This window comes from Cherax quadricarinatus, chromosome 88 (genome assembly GCF_038502225.1).
Source record: "Cherax quadricarinatus isolate ZL_2023a chromosome 88, ASM3850222v1, whole genome shotgun sequence".
Lineage (NCBI taxonomy): Eukaryota > Metazoa > Arthropoda > Malacostraca > Decapoda > Parastacidae > Cherax > Cherax quadricarinatus.
In genome coordinates, this window is record NC_091379.1 from 877,524 (window position 1) to 898,394 (window position 20,871).

General features: G+C 40.5%; 1 protein-coding gene across 6 annotated transcripts in view; it reads right to left on the reverse strand.

Annotated features, from left to right (window-relative positions):
- LOC128698571 (polyhomeotic-like protein 1) overlaps positions 1-20,871 on the reverse strand; it is a 190,888-nt gene that overhangs the window by 69,844 nt on the left and 100,173 nt on the right. The gene's annotated exons all lie outside the window — the stretch shown is intronic.

Below are 20,871 nucleotides of genomic sequence, written 5' to 3' on the forward strand. Positions count from 1 at the left end.
GCACCAGACGAGCCTGGCCCATGGCCGGGCTCACAAGTAGATTAACTCTCGAAACTCTTCAAAGGTATATCAAAGGTAAGGACAACTTTCTTTTTTGGGTTATAACGTAGGGTAATATACACTATGTATAACTGTCCTTATGTGTACCTGTACCTAAATAAACTTACTAATGTGACATTTGGTATCCTATTCTGCACTATTTTTTTTTTTCAATTAACCGGCCGCTTCCCCACAGAGGCTGATTAACCCAATTTATTTTTATAATCAAAATTAGATATGACTATTTATTCCTCAAAAATTTTCAAATTTGATGCGTTTATTTTGTGGAGAATAAGAGACGTAAACTAACGTAAGGAAACCCAACCTAATTTGTTTGATCTTACTCCGACAGCGGTATATGTGGAGCTGGTGCGTCTTTGTTGACGTTCAGATGCAGTATGTGTTGGTGCGTCATTCCGTTTTGAGACGCTTTTGTTGACGTTCTAAATCTAACGCGTCATTTTTTTGCGTTCTAATGAGTCTTTGTTGACGTTCTAATGCGTCTATGTTAACGCTCTGCTGCGTCTGTTTTAACGTTCTGCTGCGTCTGTGTCGACGTTTTGTGTTGACGTTGTGTCTGTGTTGACGTTCCACTGCGTCTGTGTTGACGTTCCACTGCGTCTGTGTTGACGTTCCACTGCGTCTGTGTTGACGTTCCACTGCGTCTGTGTTGACGTTCTGTCTGTGTTGACGTTCCACTGCGTCTGGGTTGACGTTCCACTGCGTCTGTGTTGACGTTCTTCTGCGTCTGTGTTGACGTTCTGTCTGTGTTGACGTTCCACTGCGTCTGTGTTGACGTTCCACTGCGTCTGTGTTGACGTTCCACTGCGTCTGTGTTGACGTTCCACTGCGTCTGTGTTGACGTTCCACTGCGTCTGTGTTGACGTTCTGTCTGTGTTGACGTTCCACTGCGTCTGTGTTGACGTTCCACTGCGTCTTTATTCAACGTCTTTATTTAAATCACTGTGACCGACCAGCAGTAGACTTACACCTCACAACACAAATACACCGAGTCATGTATATATATTATTTATGATAATATCTACTGCAATAAAAATTCTCCACCAGAAATAAAAATTATTGCCAGGGTATAACATACTTGTATATTATACATAATAAAATGCATGACGGGGAGGGTGGAACTCTTAAGCTCCTGATCTTCCACAAGCCTCCTTGCATCATCAGGAACTATGCAATGTTGTAAGAGTAGCAACAGGTGGAATGACAGGAAGTTTCCTCAGAGTAAGTTAACGTGATGAGGGAACTTCCTCTCATTCCATCTGTTGATATTCTTGCAACACTGCATAGCTCCTGGTGACGCACGGAAACGTGTGAAAGATCTTGAGGTGAAGATTTCCATCTCTCCCGTGGCTTGTCTTGCATTGTTAAGATCGCCTGAAGTGGAACAGAATTTTTCCTCGGTAAGTCATGCGTGTTCTAAGAGACGACTAAAATGCCGGGAGCAAGGGGCTAGTAACCCCTTCTCCTGTATACATTACTAAAGTTAAAAAGAGAAACTTCTGGTTTCCTTTTTGGGCCGCCCTGCCTCGGTGGGATATGGCCGGTTTGATGAAAAAAAAGAATATATATATATATATATATATATATATATATATATATATATATATATATATATATATATAATCCTGAAGAAGATCCCAGAAGGGGGTCGAAATATACAGATCAATTAATCTTACGAGTTCGTCTCCATGTGGGTTATTTCTGAGCACTGACAAATGTTCACACTTTAGTTATCCATATACATAGATATATGTACAGTATATTACTAACAGAGGTATATATAAATATATACCAAGAAGTGTATATCTTCCGTGTACATACACTGGGAGCTGATTAATCCCTATTCTGGTAAAAAGGTCAGTAGTAGCCTTAATGACCCTCGGGTAGTAGTAGCCTTAATGACCCTCGGGTAGTAGTAGCCTTAATGACCCTCGGGTAGTAGTAGCCTTAATGACCCTCGGGAATTAGTAGCCTTAATGACCCTCGGGTAGTAGTAGCCTTAATGACCCTCGGGTAGTAGTAGCCTTAATGACCCTCGGGTAGTAGTAGCCTTAATGACCCTCGGGTAGTAGTAGCCTTAATGACCCTCGGGTAGTAGTAGCCTTAATGACCCTCGGGTAGTAGTAGCCTTAATGACCCTCGGGTAGTAGTAGCCTTAATGACCCTCGGGTAGTAGTAGCCTTAATGACCCTCGGGTAGTAGTAGCCTTAATGACCCTCTGGTAGTAGTAGCCTTAATGACCCTCGGGTAGTAGTAGCCTTAATGACCCTCGGGTAGTAGTAGCCTTAATGACCCTCGGGTAGTAGTAGCCTTAATGACCCTCGGGTAGTAGTAGCCTTAATGACCCTCGGGTAGTAGTAGCCTTAATGACCCTCGGGTAGTAGTAGCCTTAATGACCCTCGGGTAGTAGTAGCCTTAATGACCCTCGGGTAGTAGTAGCCTTAATGACCCTCGGGTAGTAGGTAACACCTCGTTAACCAGGCTTCATAATACTACACCATTAGTCATATATTTAATTGAAAATACAGTGTGGAACTGATAAAATGCAGTGTGGAACTGATAAAATGCAGTGGAACTGATAAAATGCAATGTGGAACTGATAAAATGCAGTGGAACTGATAAAATGCAGTGTGGAACTGATAAAATGAAGTGTGGAACTGATAAAATGCAGTGTGGAACTGATAAAATGCAGTGTGGAACTGATAAAATGCAGTGGAACTGATAAAATGCAATGTGGAACTGATAAAATGCAGTGGAACTGATAAAATGCAGTGTGGAACTGATAAAATGCAGTGTGGAACTGATAAAATGCAGTGTGGAACTGATAAAATGCAGTGTGGAACTGATAAAATGCAGTGTGGAACTGATAAAATGCAGTGTGGAACTGATAAAATGCAATGTGGAACTGATAAAATGCAGTGGAACTGATAAAATGCAGTGTGGAACTGATAAAATGAAGTGTGGAACTGATAAAATGCAGTGTGGAACTGATAAAATGCAGTGTGGAACTGATAAAATGCAGTGGAACTGATAAAATGCAATGTGGAACTGATAAAATGCAGTGGAACTGATAAAATGCAGTGTGGAACTGATAAAATGCAGTGTGGAACTGATAAAATGCAGTGTGGAACTGATAAAATGCAGTGAGGAACTGATAAAATGCAGTGTGGAACTGATAAAATGCAGTGTGGAACTGATAAAATGCAGTGTGGAACTGATAAAATGCAGTGTGGAACTGATAAAATGCAGTGTGGAACTGATAAAATGCAGTGTGGAACTGATAAAATGCAGTGTGGAACTGATAAAATGCAGTGTGGAACTGATAAAATGCAGTGGAACTTATAAAATGCAGTGTGGAACTGTTAAAATGCAGTGGAACTGATAAAATGTCGTGTGGAACTGATAAAATGCAGTGGAACTGATAAAATGCAGTGTGGAACTGATAAAATGCAGTGTGGAACTGATAAAATGCAGTGTGGAACTGATAAAATGCAGTGTGGAACTGATAAAATGCAGTGTGGAACTGATAAAATGCAGTGGAACTGATAAAATGCAGTGTGGAACTGATAAAATGCAGTGTGGAACTGATAAAATGCAGTGGAACTGATAAAATGCAGTGTGGAACTGATAAAATGCAGTGGAACTGATAAAATGCAGTGTGGAACTGATAAAATGCAGTGTGGAACTGATAAAATGCAGTGTGGAACTGATAAAATGCAGTGTGGAACTGATAAAATGCAGTGTGGAACTGATAAAATGCAGTGTGGAACTGATAAAATGCAGTGTGGAACTGATAAAATGCAGTGTGGAACTGATAAAATGCAGTGTGGAACTGATAAAATGCAGTGGAACTGATAAAATGCACTGTGCAGTGGAACTGATAAAATGCAGTGTGGAACTAATAAAATGCAGTGGAACTGATAAAATGCAGTGTGGAACTAATAAAATGCAGTGTGGAACTGATAAAATGCAGTGTGGAACTGATAAAATGCAGTGTGGAACTGTTAAAATGCAGTGGAACTGATAAAATGCAGTGTGGAACTGATAAAATGCAGTGTGGAACTGATAAAATGCAGTGTGGAACTGATAAAATGCAGTGGAACTGATAAAATGCAGTGTGGAACTGATAAAATGCAGTGTGGAACTGATAAAATGCAGTGTGGAACTGATAAAATGCAGTGTGGAACTGATAAAATGAAGTGTGTAACTAATAAAATGCAGTGTGGAACTGATAAAATGCAGTGGAACTGATAAAATGCAGTGTGGAACTGATAAAATGCAGTGTGGAACTGATAAAATGCAGTGGAACTGATAAAATGCAGTGTGGAACTGATAAAATGCAGTGTGGAACTGATAAAATGCAGTGTGGAACTGATAAAATGCAGTGGAACTAATAAAATGCAGTGTGGAACTGATAAAATGCAGTGGAACTAATAAAATGCAGTGTGGAACTGATAAAATGCAGTGTGGAACTGATAAAATGCAGTGGAACTGATAAAATGCAGTGTGGAACTAATAAAATGCAGTGTGGAACTGATAAAATGCAGTGGAACTGATAAAATGCAGTGTGGAACTAATAAAATGCAGTGTGGAACTGATAAAATGCAGTGGAACTGATAAAATGCAGTGTGGAACTAATAAAATGCAGTGTGGAACTGATAAAATGCAGTGGAACTGATAAAATGCAGTGGAACTGATAAAATGCAGTGGAACTGATAAAATGCAGTGGAACTGATAAAATGCAGTGTGGAACTGATAAAAAGCAGTGGAACTGATAAAATGCAGTGGAACTGATAAAATGCAGTGGAACTGATAAAATGCAGTGTGGAACTGATAAAATGCAGTGTGGAAAATGATAAAATGCAGTGGAACTAATAAAATGCAGTGTGGAACTGATAAAATGCAGTGGAACTGATAAAATGCAGTGGAACTGATAAAATGCAGTGTGGAACTGATAAAAAGCAGTGGAACTGATAAAATGCAGTGGAACTGATAAAATGCAGTGGAACTGATAAAATGCAGTGTGGAACTAATAAAATGCAGTGTGGAACTGATAAAATGCAGCGTGGAACTGATAAAATGCAGTGTAACTGATAAAATGCAGTTTGGAACTGATAAAATGCAGTGGAACTGATAAAATGCAGTGGAACTGATAAAATGCAGTGGAACTGATAAAATGCAGTGTGGAACTGATAAAATGCAGTGTAACTGATAAAATGCAGCGTGGAACTGATAAAATGCAGTGTAACTGATAAAATGCAGCGTGGAACTGATAAAATGCAGTGGAACTGATAAAATGCAGTGTGGAACTGATAAAATGCAGTGGAAGTGATAAAATGCAGTGGAACTGATAAAATGCAGTGGAACTAATAAAATGCAGTGTGGAACTGATAAAATGCAGTGGAACTGATAAAATGCAGTGGAACTGATAAAATGCAGTGTGGAACTAATAAAATGCAGTGTGGAACTGATAAAATGCAGTGGAACTAATAAAATGCAGTGTGGAACTGATAAAATGCAGTGGAACTGATAAAATGCAGTGGAACTGATAAAATGCAGTGTGGAACTAATAAAATGCAGTGGAACTGATAAAATGCAGTGGAACTAATAAAATGCAGTGTGGAACTGATAAAATGCAGTGTGGAACTGATAAAATGCAGTGTGGAACTAATAAAATGCAGTGGAACTGATAAAATGCAGTGTGGAACTGATAAAATGCAGTGGAACTGATAAAATGCAGTGGAACTGATAAAATGCAGTGTGGAACTGATAAAATGCAGTGGAACTAATAAAATGCAGTGGAACTAATAAAATGCAGTGGAACTAATAAAATGCAGTGGAACTAATAAAATGCAGTGGAACTAATAAAATGCAGTGGAACTGATAAAATGCAGTGGAACTGATAAAATGCAGTGTGGAACTAATAAAATGCAGTGGAACTGATAAAATGCAGTGGAACTAATAAAATGCAGTGGAACTAATAAAATCCAGTGGAACTGATAAAATGCAGTGGAACTGATAAAATGCAGTGGAACTGATAAAATGCAGTGGAACTGATAAAATGCAGTGGAACTGATAAAATGCAGTGGAACTGATAAAATGCAGTGTGGAACTGATAAAATGCAGTGGAACTAATAAAATGAAGTGTGGAACTGATAAAATGCAGTGTGTAACTAATAAAATGCAGTGTGGAACTAATAAAATGCAGTGGAACTGATAAAATGCAGTGTGGAACTGATAAAATGCAGTGTGGAACTAATAAAATGCAGTGGAACTGATAAAATGCAGTGTGGAACTGATAAAATGCAGTGTGGAACTAATAAAATGCAGTGGAACTGATAAAATGCAGTGTGGAACTAATAAAATGCAGTGGAACTGATAAAATGCAGTGTGGAACTAATAAAATGCAGTGGAACTGATAAAATGCAGTGTGGAACTAATAAAATGCAGTGGAACTGATAAAATGCAGTGGAACTAATAAAATGCAGTGGAACTGATAAAATGCAGTGGAACTAATAAAAAGGTTTATAATTTGTTCTCAATTAAAATTTAATTACCTCCATAAACGAAGCAGATATATTCACAATATATTCACAATATATTCACAATATATACAGTTTTACTAATTGAAAATAACAATTTATTCCTGCAACCAGAATTTAAATTGCTGATGCTTATATAATGGCTTGTGCAAATGTTAAGACCAACATACATAAATATTTCATCAATATCTATTAAACATTATTTAGGTAAATTATTCTGTCAGAATAAATTACAAAATAAATAACCGCACCCAAGATACTGTATATTTAAGAGATTTGCAATAAAAATTATTTAAAGAATATACATGACAATACTTGTTCTCTCTAGGCTTGGAGTACTGCTGTACTCCTTGGAGTGCAGGCGAGAAAGATACATTATAGTTTATACCTGGAAAATCCTAGAGTGACTGCTTCCAAATCTGCACACAGAAATCACTCCCTATAAAAACAATAGTCTCGGCACACGGTGCAACATCCCCACAATGAAAAACAGGGATGCCATGAATACATTAAGAGAAAACACAGTAAGTGTCAGGGGCCCACAGCTGTTCAACAGCCTCCCATCATACTTAAGGGGTTGTTACGACACAAATATTCTAGCCTAGTGAGAAGCGGTGACTTAAAGAGGAACATGATTGTCTTGCCATCTCTTGTTTTTTGAAGTTTTTTATGTGTCTTATCATTTTTCTCAAGGATGTGATAACGCTCGTGAATCTTGAAGTGAGACCCTCTTTTTTTCTCACTCTATTGAGTAGTTTAACTTATTTTTATACTCAATTGTACTTTAATTTCCTATTTTTCCATAACTGCTAGAACTAGTACTCACAGGTATGGTCCCACAAGGGGTGAAAGGGAAGTGAGGATAGATGAATAATAGACGAGAGAAGAAAAGGCTACAGAAGTAGGAAAAAACCGAGGCTAGACCCAGCAGCACAGGCATTATATCGAAAAAACCAGGGAACAGGTGGAGTCTCAACCCATGGTGAGTGGTCAAACTCCAGGCCAGTGCGTAAGTCAACCCATGGTGAGTGGTCAAACTCCAGGCCAGTGCGTAAGTCAACCCATGATGAGTGGTCAAACTCCAGGCCAGTGCGTAAGTCAACCCATGATGAGTGGTCAAACTCCAGGCCAGTGCGTAAGTCAACCCATGGTGAGTTTACCTGGAGTTTACCTGGAGAGAGTTCCGGGGGTCAACGCCCCCGCGGCCCGGTCTGAGACCAGGCCTCCTGGTGGATCAGAGCCTGATCAACCAGGCTGTTGCTGCTGGCTGCACGCAAACCAACATACGAGCCACAGCCCGGCTGATCCGGAACTGACTTTAGGTGCTTGTCCAGTGCCAGCTTGAAGACTGCCAGGGGTCTGTTGGTAATCCCCCTTATGTGTGCTGGGAGGCAGTTGAACAGTCTCGGGCCCCTGACACTTATTGTATGGTCTCTTAACGTGCTAGTGACACCCCTGCTTTTCATTGGGGGGATGGTGCATCGTCTGCCAAGTCTTTTGCTTTCGTAGTGGGTGATTTTCGTGTGCAAGTTCGGTACTAGTCCCTCTAGGATTTTCCAGGTGTATATAATCATGTATCTCTCCCTCCTGCGTTCCAGGGAATACAGGTTTAGGAACCTCAAGCGCTCCCAATAATTGAGGTGTTTTATCTCCGTTATGCGCGCCGTGAAAGTTCTCTGTACATTTTCTAGGTCGGCAATTTCACCTGCCTTGAAAGGTGCTGTTAGTGTGCAGCAATATTCCAGCCTAGATAGAACAAGTGACCTGAAGAGTGTCATCATGGGCTTGGCCTCCCTAGTTTTGAAGGTTCTCATTATCCATCCTGTCATTTTTCTAGCAGATGCGATTGATACAATGTTATGGTCCTTGAAGGTGAGATCCTCCGACATGATCACTCCCAGGTCTTTGACGTTGGTGTTTCGCTCTATTTTGTGGCCAGAATTTGTTTTGTACTCTGATGAAGATTTAATTTCCTCATGTTTACCATATCTGAGTAATTGAAATTTCTCATCGTTGAACTTCATATTGTTTTCTGCAGCCCACTGAAAGATTTGGTTGATGTCTGCCTGGAGCTTTGCAGTGTCTGCAATGGAAGACACTGTCATGCAGATTCGGTTGTCATCTGCAAAGGAAGACACGGTGCTGTGGCTGACATCCTTGTCTATGTCGGATATAAGGATGAGGAACAAGATGGGAGCGAGTACTGTGCCTTGTGGAACAGAGCTTTTCACCGTAGCTGCCTCGGACTTTACTCTGTTGACGACTACTCTCTGTGTTCTGTTAGTGAGGAAATTATAGATCCATCGACCGACTTTTCCTGTTATTCCTTTAGCACGCATTTTGTGCGCTATTACGCCATGGTCACACTTGTCGAAGGCTTTTGCAAAGTCTGTATATATTACATCTGCATTCTTTTTGTCTTCTAGTGCATTTAGGACCTTGTCGTAGTGGTCCAATAGTTGAGACAGACAGGAGCGACCTGTTCAAAACCCATGTTGCCCTGGGTTGTGTAACTGATGGGTTTCTAGATGCGTGGTGATCTTGCTTCTTAGGACCCTTTCAAAGATTTTTATGATATGGGATGTTAGTGCTATTGGTCTGTAGTTCTTTGCTGTTGCTTTACTGCCCCCTTTGTGGAGTGGGGCTATGTCTGTTGTTTTTAGTAACTGTGGGACGACCCCCGTGTCCCATGCTCCCTCTCCATAGGATGGTAAAAGCTCGTGAGAGGGGCTTCTTGCAGTTCTTGATGAACACAGAGTTCCATGAGTCTGGCCCTGGGGCAGAGTGCATGGGCATGTCATTTATCGCCTGTTCGAAGTCATTTGGCGTCAGGATAACATCGGATAGGCTTGTGTTAATCAAATTTTGTGGCTCTCTCATAAAAAATTCATTTTGATCTTCGACTCTCAGTCTGGTTAGCGGCTTTGCTAAAAACTGAGTCATATTGGGACTTGAGTAGCTCACTCATTTCCTTGTTGTCATCTGTGTAGGACCCATCTTGTTTAAGTAGGGGCCCAATACTGGACGTTGTTCTCGATTTTGATTTGGCATAGGAGAAGAAATACTTTGGGTTTCTTTCGATTTCATTTATGGCTTTTAGTTCTTCCCGCGATTCCTGACTCCTAAAGGAGTTCAAACTCCAGGCCAGTGCGTAAGTCAACCCATGGTGAGTGGTCAAACTCCAGGCCAGTGCGTAAGTCAACCCATGGTGAGTGGTCAAACTCCAGGCCAGTGCGTAAGTCAACCCATGGTGAGTGGTCAAACTCCAGGCCAGTGCGTAAGCCACTGAGCCAGGTGGCCCAGCGACTTACACACTGGCCTGGAGTTTTGCCACTCACTTACCATGGGTTTAAACCCAACCTGTTCTATGGTTTGTTATGACAATTTCGTGAGGCATTGTTTGGGTCCATCCTGATTCATCAGAAATCAGTCTGACACTCAAGTTGACTGCGAACAACGCTCACTCCCTCAGTCATTTATAAATAATAATAATAATACTATCTATTTCTACAAGTACATGTACAAGGTATACAGACCATAGCCGACATCAATGACATCTACTGTACAGAAAGCCGCTTGTTATGCAGAGTATTTCCCACAAATTAGGTCAATTTTGTCCCCAGGATGCGACCCACACCAGTCCACTAACACCCAGGTACCTATTTTACTGATGGGTGAACATGGACAGCAGATGTCTTATGGAAACGTCCTAGTGTTTTCCAGCCGTACTAATGATTCGACCCCCGGACCTCAGTTTGTGAGCTGAGTGCGCTAGTGATCCAGGTACATGCCACAGCAACAACAATAACGAAAACACAGGTTGCATAACAAGCTATGTGCAAAGGTTCCACAACTTGTCTTCTCGCTGCAAACGAAATACGTACATGACAGAAATGTCAGTAAACTAGGCTGCTGGTATCCTTCACTCGCCTGTGTCGCCCTCACATCAATCAGTTTTTCCCACACTCCGCTGGTACACTTAGCAAAATATTAACGTCGCCACGCATGCTTATATAAATTACAATATACCTTTTTAACTTGGCTCAAAATTTTAAGGTACATAAGTAATATGCAATGAAGAACAACTCACAGTAGCGAGGGATACAATTCTCAACTAAACCACATAAACAACAGCGGGAATAATTCCCAATTAACCCAGTCACAATACAGTAGCTGGAATAATTCCCAATTAACCCACAGTCACAATACAGTAGCTGGAATAATTCCCAATTAACCCACAGTCACAATACAGTAGCTGGAATAATTCCCAATTAACCCAGTCACAATACAGTAGCTGGAATAATTCCCAATTAACCCACAGTCACAATACAGTAGCTGGAATAATTCCCAATTAACCCAGTCACAATGCAGTATCTGGAATAATTCCCAATTAACCCAGTCACAATACAGTAGCTGGAATAATTCCCAATTAACCCACAGTTACAATACAGTAGCTGGAATAATTCCCAATTAACCCAGTCACAATGCAGTAGCTGGAATAATTCCCAATTAACCCACAGTTACAATACAGTAGCTGGAATAATTCCCAATTAACCCAGTCACAATGCAGTAGCTGGAATAATTCCCAATTAACCCACAGTTACAATACAGTAGCTGGAATAATTCCCAATTAACCCACAGTTACAATACAGTAGCTGGAATAATTCCCAATTAACCCACAGTTACAATACAGTAGCTGGAATAATTCCCAATTAACCCAGTCACAATGCAGTAGCTGGAATAATTCCCAATTAACCCACAGTTACAATACAGTAGCTGGAATAATTCCCAATTAACCCACAGTTACAATACAGTAGCTGGAATAATTCCCAATTAACCCAGTCACAATGCAGTAGCTGGAATAATTTCCAATTAACCCACAGTTACAATACAGTAGCTGGAATAATTCCCAATTAACCCACAGTTACAATACAGTAGCTGGAATAATTCCCAATTAACCCAGTCACAATGCAGTAGCTGGAATAATTCCCAATTAACCCACAGTTACAATACAGTAGCTGGAATAATTCCCAATTAACCCAGTCACAATGCAGTAGCTGGAATAACCCCCAATTAACTCAAAGAGTCCCAATACAGTAGCTGGAACTAATCGCCTCTCACTTAAAAAGACTTACTGTGCAGACGAAACGTTTCGCCTTCCCAGCAGGTTTCTTCAGTCGAATACTTACATAAAAACATAAGAAAGGAGGAACACTGCAACAGGTCTGCTGGCCCATACTAGGCAGGTCCTTCACAAATCCAACCCACTAACAAAACAAATGCTACCCAAGCAATAAGCTCACCTCTGACTTAAAAGTCTTACTGTAAAAGTGAAACGTCTGATAAATAAGGGTAAGTGATACACAGGCCTCTCACTTACTAAAGATTAATGCAAATTACTCCTGAAGAGATACCAGGAAGGTAATTATATATTGCCGAAAAATATAATGAAAAAAAAAAAGGTCGATGAGAGGTAATCATTTTAATAACGTGTAAACATCAAGATATATTAAGTAAAAATGTACCTAAAAATATGCAAATTATATGTCGTTGTATAATAAATTACGTAGTGTTTACCAATGCAATATTGAGGGTCATGGTTGCGAGAAAAATAAATATTCGGATTTATAATATTTACCTGAAATGACGCCTTATATGCGTTGGATCTCTATGTTATTATATAATGTATAATATAACAAGGGTTGTGGTTAGGGAGAGAACCTTACGATTATTCTTTTTTGTATAAATTTGATGCCTCTCGGCTAGTGTTATATTCGTAGAGAAGCACTAAGCCTGTACGGGTTATACAGCACCTGGGGTTTGGGGGTAATAAGATCTGATACGAGGGAAAAGGAGGATGACTCCAACTGCCTGGATCACGAGCCCTTTACTTTTGAAGGGGCTGGACTCTGGAGAGGATTATATGTACACGCTTTTGCATATGTATTAACCTAATTGTGATTGCAAGGGTCGATTCACAGCTCCTCGTGTGTGTGTGTGTGTGTGTGTGTGTGTGTGTGTGTGTGTGTGTGTGTGTGTGTGTGTGTGGTAACCAATTTGTGGCTCCTGGGGTCGATTTTTTTGACGAAACTTAAAAATATAGTTCTTGTGCGTGTTGGTGGTACCAGAAATCTTCATCTGTTGCATCAGTTTTCCATTTCGAATTTAGACATCGAATGGACACAGGAAAACGCTGGTTTGTCAACAGACTTGTGGATGGATTTAACCAGCTCCCAGGTAGCGTCAATGATGCCAGAACTTTGGGAAGCTTTAAGAAGTTGGGCAGGTGGGTGGGTGCGAGTTAAACCAGCCTAGAATGGACCAGTAGGCCTGCTTCAGAGCCTCTTAATTCATTTCTGCGATTTTGCAAACTGACGAATAAAAAATAAATCACTTTATATTTAACAATGTTATTTCGAAGCCTTCAATTATTTCGTGTATATTGTATGAACACATCTTTCTTGTATACACCGAGAATAACAGTGCATATACATGTACAGGGATATGTATTTCAGAATATATGTATACAATTTGACTTTAATACCTATAAGCCCATATCTGAAACTAAAGAACTGGTGATTGGTAAACTGGAATGTGGCATGGTTTTTGGGACTTGATGAGCTGTTGGAGTGTGAGCAGGGTAATATTTTGTGAGGGGAGTCAGAGAAACCGGTTAGCCGGACTCGAGTCCTGGAGGTGGGAATTACAATGCCTGCACTTTAAAGGAGGGGTCTGGGATACTAGCAGTTTGGAGTACCATCTAAACTGTCGTATCTGAGTGCCTCTGCACAGTGATTATGTGTGAATGATGGTGAGAGACTTCTTTGGGTCACCTGCCTCTGTGAGAGACGGCCGACGTGTTGAAATATATATATATATATATATATATATATATATATATATATATATATATATATATATATATATATATATATATATATATATATATATATTTATTATCACACCGGCCGATTCCCACCAAGGCAGGGTGGCCCGAAAAAGAAAAACTTTCACCATCATTCACTCCATCACTGTCTTGCCAGAAGGGTGCTTTACACTACAGTTTTTAAACTGCAACATTAACACCCCTCCTTCAGAGTGCAGGCACTGTACTTCCCATCTCCAGGACTCAAGTCCGGCCTGCCGGTTTCCCTGAATCCCTTCATAAATGTTACTTTGCTCACACTCCAACAGCACGTCAAGTATTAAAAACCATTTGTCTCCATTCACTCCTATCAAACACGCTCACGCATGCCTGCTGGAAGTCCAAGCCCCTCGCACACAAAACCTCCTTTACCCCCTCCCTCCAACCCTTCCTAGGCCGACCCCTACCCCGCCTTCCTTCCACTACAGACTGATACACTCTTGAAGTCATTCTGTTTCGCTCCATTCTCTCTACATGTCCGAACCACCTCAACAACCCTTCCTCAGCCCTCTGGACAACAGTTTTGGTAATCCCGCACCTCCTCCTAACTTCCAAACTACGAATTCTCTGCATTATATTCACACCACACATTGCCCTCAGACATGACATCTCCACTGCCTCCAGCCTTCTCCTCGCTGCAACATTCATCACCCACGCTTCACACCCATATAAGAGCGTTGGTAAAATTATACTCTCATACATTCCCCTCTTTGCCTCCAAGGACAAAGTTCTTTGTCTCCACAGACTCCTAAGTGCACCACTCACTCTTTTTTCCCTCATCAATTCTATGATTCACCTCATCTTTCATAGACCCATCCGCTGACACGTCCACTCCCAAATATCTGAATACGTTCACCTCCTCCATACTCTCTCCCTCCAATCTGATATTCAATCTTTCATCACCTAATCTTTTTGTTATCCTCATAACCTTACTCTTTCCTGTATTCACCTTTAATTTTCTTCTTTTGCACACCCTACCAAATTCATCCACCAATCTCTGCAACTTCTCTTCAGAATCTCCCAAGAGCACAGTGTCATCAGCAAAGAGCAGCTGTGACAACTCCCACTTTGTGTGTGATTCTTTATCTTTTAACTCCACGCCTCTTGCCAAGACCCTCGCATTTACTTCTCTTACAACCCCATCTATAAATATATTAAACAACCACGGTGACATCACACATCCTTGTCTAAGGCCTACTTTTACTGGGAAAAAATTTCCCTCTTTCCTACATACTCTAACTTGAGCCTCACTATCCTAGTAAAAACTCTTCACTGCTTTCAGTAACCTACCTCCTACACCATACACTTGCAACATCTGCCACATTGCCCCCTATCCACCCTGTCATACGCCTTTTCCAAATCCATAAATGCCACAAAGACCTCTTTAGCCTTATCTAAATACTGTTCACTTATATGTTTCACTGTAAACACCTGGTCCACACACCCCCTACCTTTCCTAAAGCCTCCTTGTTCATCTGCTATCCTATTCTCCGTCTTACTCTTAATTCTTTCAATTATAACTCTACCATACACTTTACCAGGTACACTCAACAGACTTATCCCCCTATAATTTTTGCACTCTCTTTTATCCCCTTTGCCTTTATACAAAGGAACTATGCATGCTCTCTGCCAATCCCTAGGTACCTTACCCTCTTCCATACATTTATTAAATAATTGCACCAACCCCTCCAAAACTATATCCCCACCTGCTTTTAACATTTCTATCTTTATCCCATCAATCCCGGCTGCCTTACCCCCTTTCATTTTACCTACTGCCTCACGAACTTCCCCCACACTCACAACTGGCTCTTCCTCACTCCTACAAGATGTTATTCCTCCTTGCCCTATACACGAAATCACAGCTTCCCTATCTTCATCAACATTTAACAATTCCTCAAAATATTCCTTCCATCTTCCCAATACCTCTAACTCTCCATTTAATAACTCTCCTCTCCTATTTTTAACTGACAAATCCATTTGTTCTCTTGGCTTTCTTAACTTGTTAATCTCACTCCAAAACTTTTTCTTATTTTCAACAAAATTTGTTGATAACATCTCACCCACTCTCTCATTTGCTCTCTTTTTACATTGCTTCACCACTCTCTTAACTTCTCTCTTTTTCTCCATATACTCTTCCCTCCTTGCATCACTTCTACTTTGTAAAAACTTCTCATATGCTAACTTTTTCTCCCTTACTACTCTCTTTACATCATCATTCCACCAATCGCTCCTCTTCCCTCCTGCACCCACTTTCCTGTAACCACAAACTTCTGCTGAACACTCTAACACTACATTTTTAAACCTACCCCATACCTCTTCGACCCCATTGCCTATGCTCTCATTAGCCCATCTATCCTCCAATAGCTGTTTATATCTTACCCTAACTGCCTCCTCTTTTAGTTTATAAACCTTCACCTCTCTCTTCCCTGATGCTTCTATTCTCCTTGTATCCCATCTACCTTTTACTCTCAGTGTAGCTACAACTAGAAAGTGATCTGATATATCTGTGGCCCCTCTATAAACATGTACATCCTGAAGTCTACTCAACAGTCTTTTATCTACCAATACATAATCCAACAAACTACTGTCATTTCGCCCTACATCATATCGTGTATACTTATTTATCCTCTTTTTCTTAAAATATGTATTACCTATAACTAAACCCCTTTCTATACAAAGTTCAATCAAAGGGCTCCCATTATCATTTACACCTGGCACCCCAAACTTACCTACCACACCCTCTCTAAAAGTTTCTCCTACTTTAGCATTCAAGTCCCCTACCACAATTACTCTCTCACTTGGTTCAAAGGCTCCTATACATTCACTTAACATCTCCCAAAATCTCTCTCTCTCCTCTGCATTCCTCTCTTCTCCAGGTGCATACACGCTTATTATGACCCACTTCTCGCATCCAACCTTTACTTTAATCCACATAATTCTTGAATTTACACATTCATATTCTCTTTTCTCCTTCCATAACTGATCATTTAACATTACTGCTACCCCTTCCTTTGCTCTAACTCTCTCAGATACTCCAGATTTAATCCCATTTATTTCCCCCCACTGAAACTCTCCTACCCCCTTCAGCTTTGTTTCGCTTAGGGCCAGGACATCCAACTTCTTTTCATTCATAACATCAGCAATCATCTGTTTCTTGTCATCCGCACTACATCCACGCACATTTAAGCAACCCAGTTTTATAAAGTTTTTCTTCTTCTCTTTTTTAGCGTGTTTATGAGACAGAAAAAGAAACCAGCAATCCTACCATCATGCAAAACAGTTACAGGTTTTTGTTTCACAGTCATCTGGCAGGACGGTAGTACTTCCCTGGGTGGTTGCTGTCTACCAACCTACTACCTACATATATATATATATATATATATATATATATATATATATATATATATATATATATATATATATATATATATATTAATATATATATATATATATATATATATATATATATATATATATATATATATATATATATATATATATATATTAAGATAGAGGAGAAAGCACCTGCTTCAAACAGAGAAAACGAAATTTGTAATGGAAAATCCATGGTATACTACTGAACTCTGAGTTATAAAATACATTTCTTAAAATAATTACACACACACATACACACACACACACACACACACACACACACACACACACACACACACACACACACACATACACACACACACACACTACACACACACACACACACACACACACACACACACTACACACACACAAATGGTAATCCATTGAACAAGGCGATTAACTCACTAAAAGCAGGTCGAGCATAGGCAATACTGTAAGGGTTGGAGTATGATAGAGCTCATGGGGCAGGGAGAGAGAGGACCTAGTAACAATCAGCGAAGAGGCGGGGCCAGGAGCTGTGACTCGACCCCTGCAACCACACATAGGTGAGTACACGCACACACACACACACGCACACACACACATGCACACACACACATGCACACACACACACACACACACACACACACACACACACACACACACACACACACACATACAACAGGCCTAGTGTCTAATCGACATGTGCCTAGGACAAAATGGTAACTAACACACACACACACACACACACACACACACACACACACACATGCACACAGACACACAGACACACACACACACACATACACACACACACACATATATATATATAATTTTTAAAGAGGTGGACGGGTAAACTAGTGGAAAATATACCAGTTCAGTGGTTCTAAATATAACCATAATTTTTAAAGTGGTGGAGTGGTAAGCCAGGGAAAGGCCTCGGTCAGATGACCAGGAGCTCCAATGCGGGTCATCAAATGACTAAGACCCGCGTCAGGAAACACTTATCCTGTTACTTGACAAATCTTACGTTCCAAAAGAGGAAGCCTGGTCAGGGGCGATGATCCCAGGAATAAACTGCTGATAGACTGACTGGAGAGGGAATATAAACCAGAGGGAAAAGAAAAATTAACAAGCTCTATCTGTATAAACTCAACTCAAACACCTACATTATTAGGAACGCTTGAAGTTCCTTGAAATGTACTTCTGAAACTTAGACGAGAAAGGTGCAAAATTCAGAGAACTTTGTCCCAACTCTGCACACTGAAATCATCCCTTACTAAAACTAAAGGCTTGGAAGACGGTGTAAAATACCCTCAGTGAAAAGCAGGAGCTCCTTAAACACACTAAAAGGTAACTCAATAAGTGTACAGAGATTCTTCGACACTACCTTCATATATAAAGGGAATTAGTAAAAGATCTCTTGCTTTAGGTTTATGACGTTAGTTCCTGATCAGCCAGGCTATGGTACAATACGTTGGCTGCGTGCAGGCAGTACCATCAGCCTGATCTGGGATAGGGCCGAGGGGGCAATGACCCCCAGGATTATCTACAGGCAAATCTCTCTCTCTTTCTAACCGAGCCATAGTTATTGTATACCAAGACTTGCGATGCGACCCATAACAGTCGAGTAACATTTAAGTGGCTATTTACTGGTACGTGAACAGGAACAGCAAGTGTAAAAACAACACACACACTCTTTCTCTCTTCTCTCTTACACACACACACACACACACACACACACACACACACACACACACACACACACACACACACACACACACACACACACACACACACACACGTTCCTTGCTGGCGCTTAATTGGTTGACAATTTGTCTCATAAGATGGACCTGGAATGGATTTTTTCTTAAAGATGACGCACGTTGCCAGTGTGAGGAGGTCTTTCACAAGGACAACCTCAACGACCATCGTGTTGGTGGCATCCTCACCAAAAACACATTTCAAAATATATTGCCTCCAGCAAATGGCTTCTCACAAAGGCTTCCCAGTTCCCAGAAAATCCTGCATTCACCGGGACACGTTTTTGGAGACTGTCTTCTCAAAATGTTCCGTATTATCGAGAATTATTTTTTTCCAGACTGGCATTCCAGTACTAACGGATATGCGCTTACGAGGGGTCGAGTCCTGACTCCTAGCCTCCATTTTTAAGCTTCACCGTCAGGCATTACTGGTTTCTGCCTTAAATCCTGTCATATCTACTCTTAAAACTGTGTATAGCCTTTTGGAGCATGAAATTCCAAAAAAATCAGTACTCTGGAATAACCAACTGTCCTGTTTCCTGACCAAGACCCGCGTCAGGAAACAACTGTCCTGTTTCCTGACCAAGACCCGCGTCAGGAAACAACTGTCCTGTTTCCTGACCAAGACCCGCGTCAGGAAACAACTGTCCTGTTTCCTGACCAATCTCACCTGACCTTCGGCATGATGTTCACCAGACAAAAAGAAAAGTCCAGCAATCCTATTAATATGGAAATCATTTAACAAGCTTCCGTTTGACACTAATACGGGAGAATAAAAATCTCTCCTGGATTATTCGCACAAAATGAACTTCCAGGTATTGTAAATAGCTTTCAAAATAACGTCATAATAATATAACCAAGTAAGGGTCTTCCAGAAGAGTGGTTTTCCAAGGTACGAAACTATATGCAAATACATTCCAGGGATTAACCGGAGAGAATATGACGACACAGCAAATACCTTGTCTCCATGTTTTCCAGCAAATGACATTCACGAAATATTTTTAAACGAATGATAAAAAATAACATTCTTTGTTGTAGAGGTGTGAGCTGTGCTCAGACCTCTACAACAAAGATCTGTTAAGTTATACCATGAATTAAGTAAACATCCTGGACTTCACCTTACGAGACAAAGAAAATGTGGTAGTAATTATGTACAAGGTAGATTATAGTGGAAAAATAAACATGTTATTAGAAGACGGGGGAAGTTACGTGGCTCTTAAGTCCCAACAGATGTCTGACAATGTTACGTGACTATTATGGGGGAGCGCTAAACTTGCAGAGATTATACAGCACCCGAGGGGCAAGGGGGGGGGATGGAAGGCATTCAAGCTTAATTCAGGGAACTGGAGCACAGATCCAGTTCCCTAGATCAAGAGCCCCTCACCAGCATCTTTTTTTACCTCCCTTGAGGGATCAATGTTACATGAAACGTCTTTAAATGTTCCATCAAATGTATATACCTAAACAATGATGTACATACATAAACAATGACGTATGTAAACACTGAGTATATGAATTAATAATTCTTGGATACTGACTCCTGAATTCAGAGAGAAACTCGTATCACAGATGTAAACTGAAATTTCCGGTAATTAATTTTAATATGAGTAGAAATATTAACTCGTCAGGGGAAGACGAGGAAGAGGATGAGGAAGAGGATGAGGAAGAGGATGAGGGAGAGGATGAGGGAGAGGATGAGGGAGAGGAGAAGGGAGAAGAGAAGGGAGGGAGAAAGTGAGAGAAGGAAGAAGGGAGACAATCCAGGTGTCACTAACAGTAAGACTGTGTACACAACCAATTACTAACCAGACTCAAAAGCTCTTAACCTAAATAATACACACATACACACACAGGAGCTGTGACTCGACCCTTGCAACCACAATTAGGCATGTACACACATCATACACGTCTCATACTATCATACATCCCTCCTGAAAAAAATAACTCATATCAAAATGTCAACTACAACGTTTCCACCCAAGTCAACCATCCAAATCATTCATTTCTTCAGCCAAGTTGAATTTTCTTTAAGTTAGATTCGAAAAAGTTTGTTCAAGTTAGGCTACACAAGCCTATATATGATTGACGTTTATCATTCTTGGTGCCAGAATGATTGACGTTTATCATTCTTGGTGCCAGAATGATTGACGTTCATTATTCTTGGTGCCAGAATGATTGACGTTCATCATTCTTGGTGCCAGAATGATTGACGTTCATCATTCTT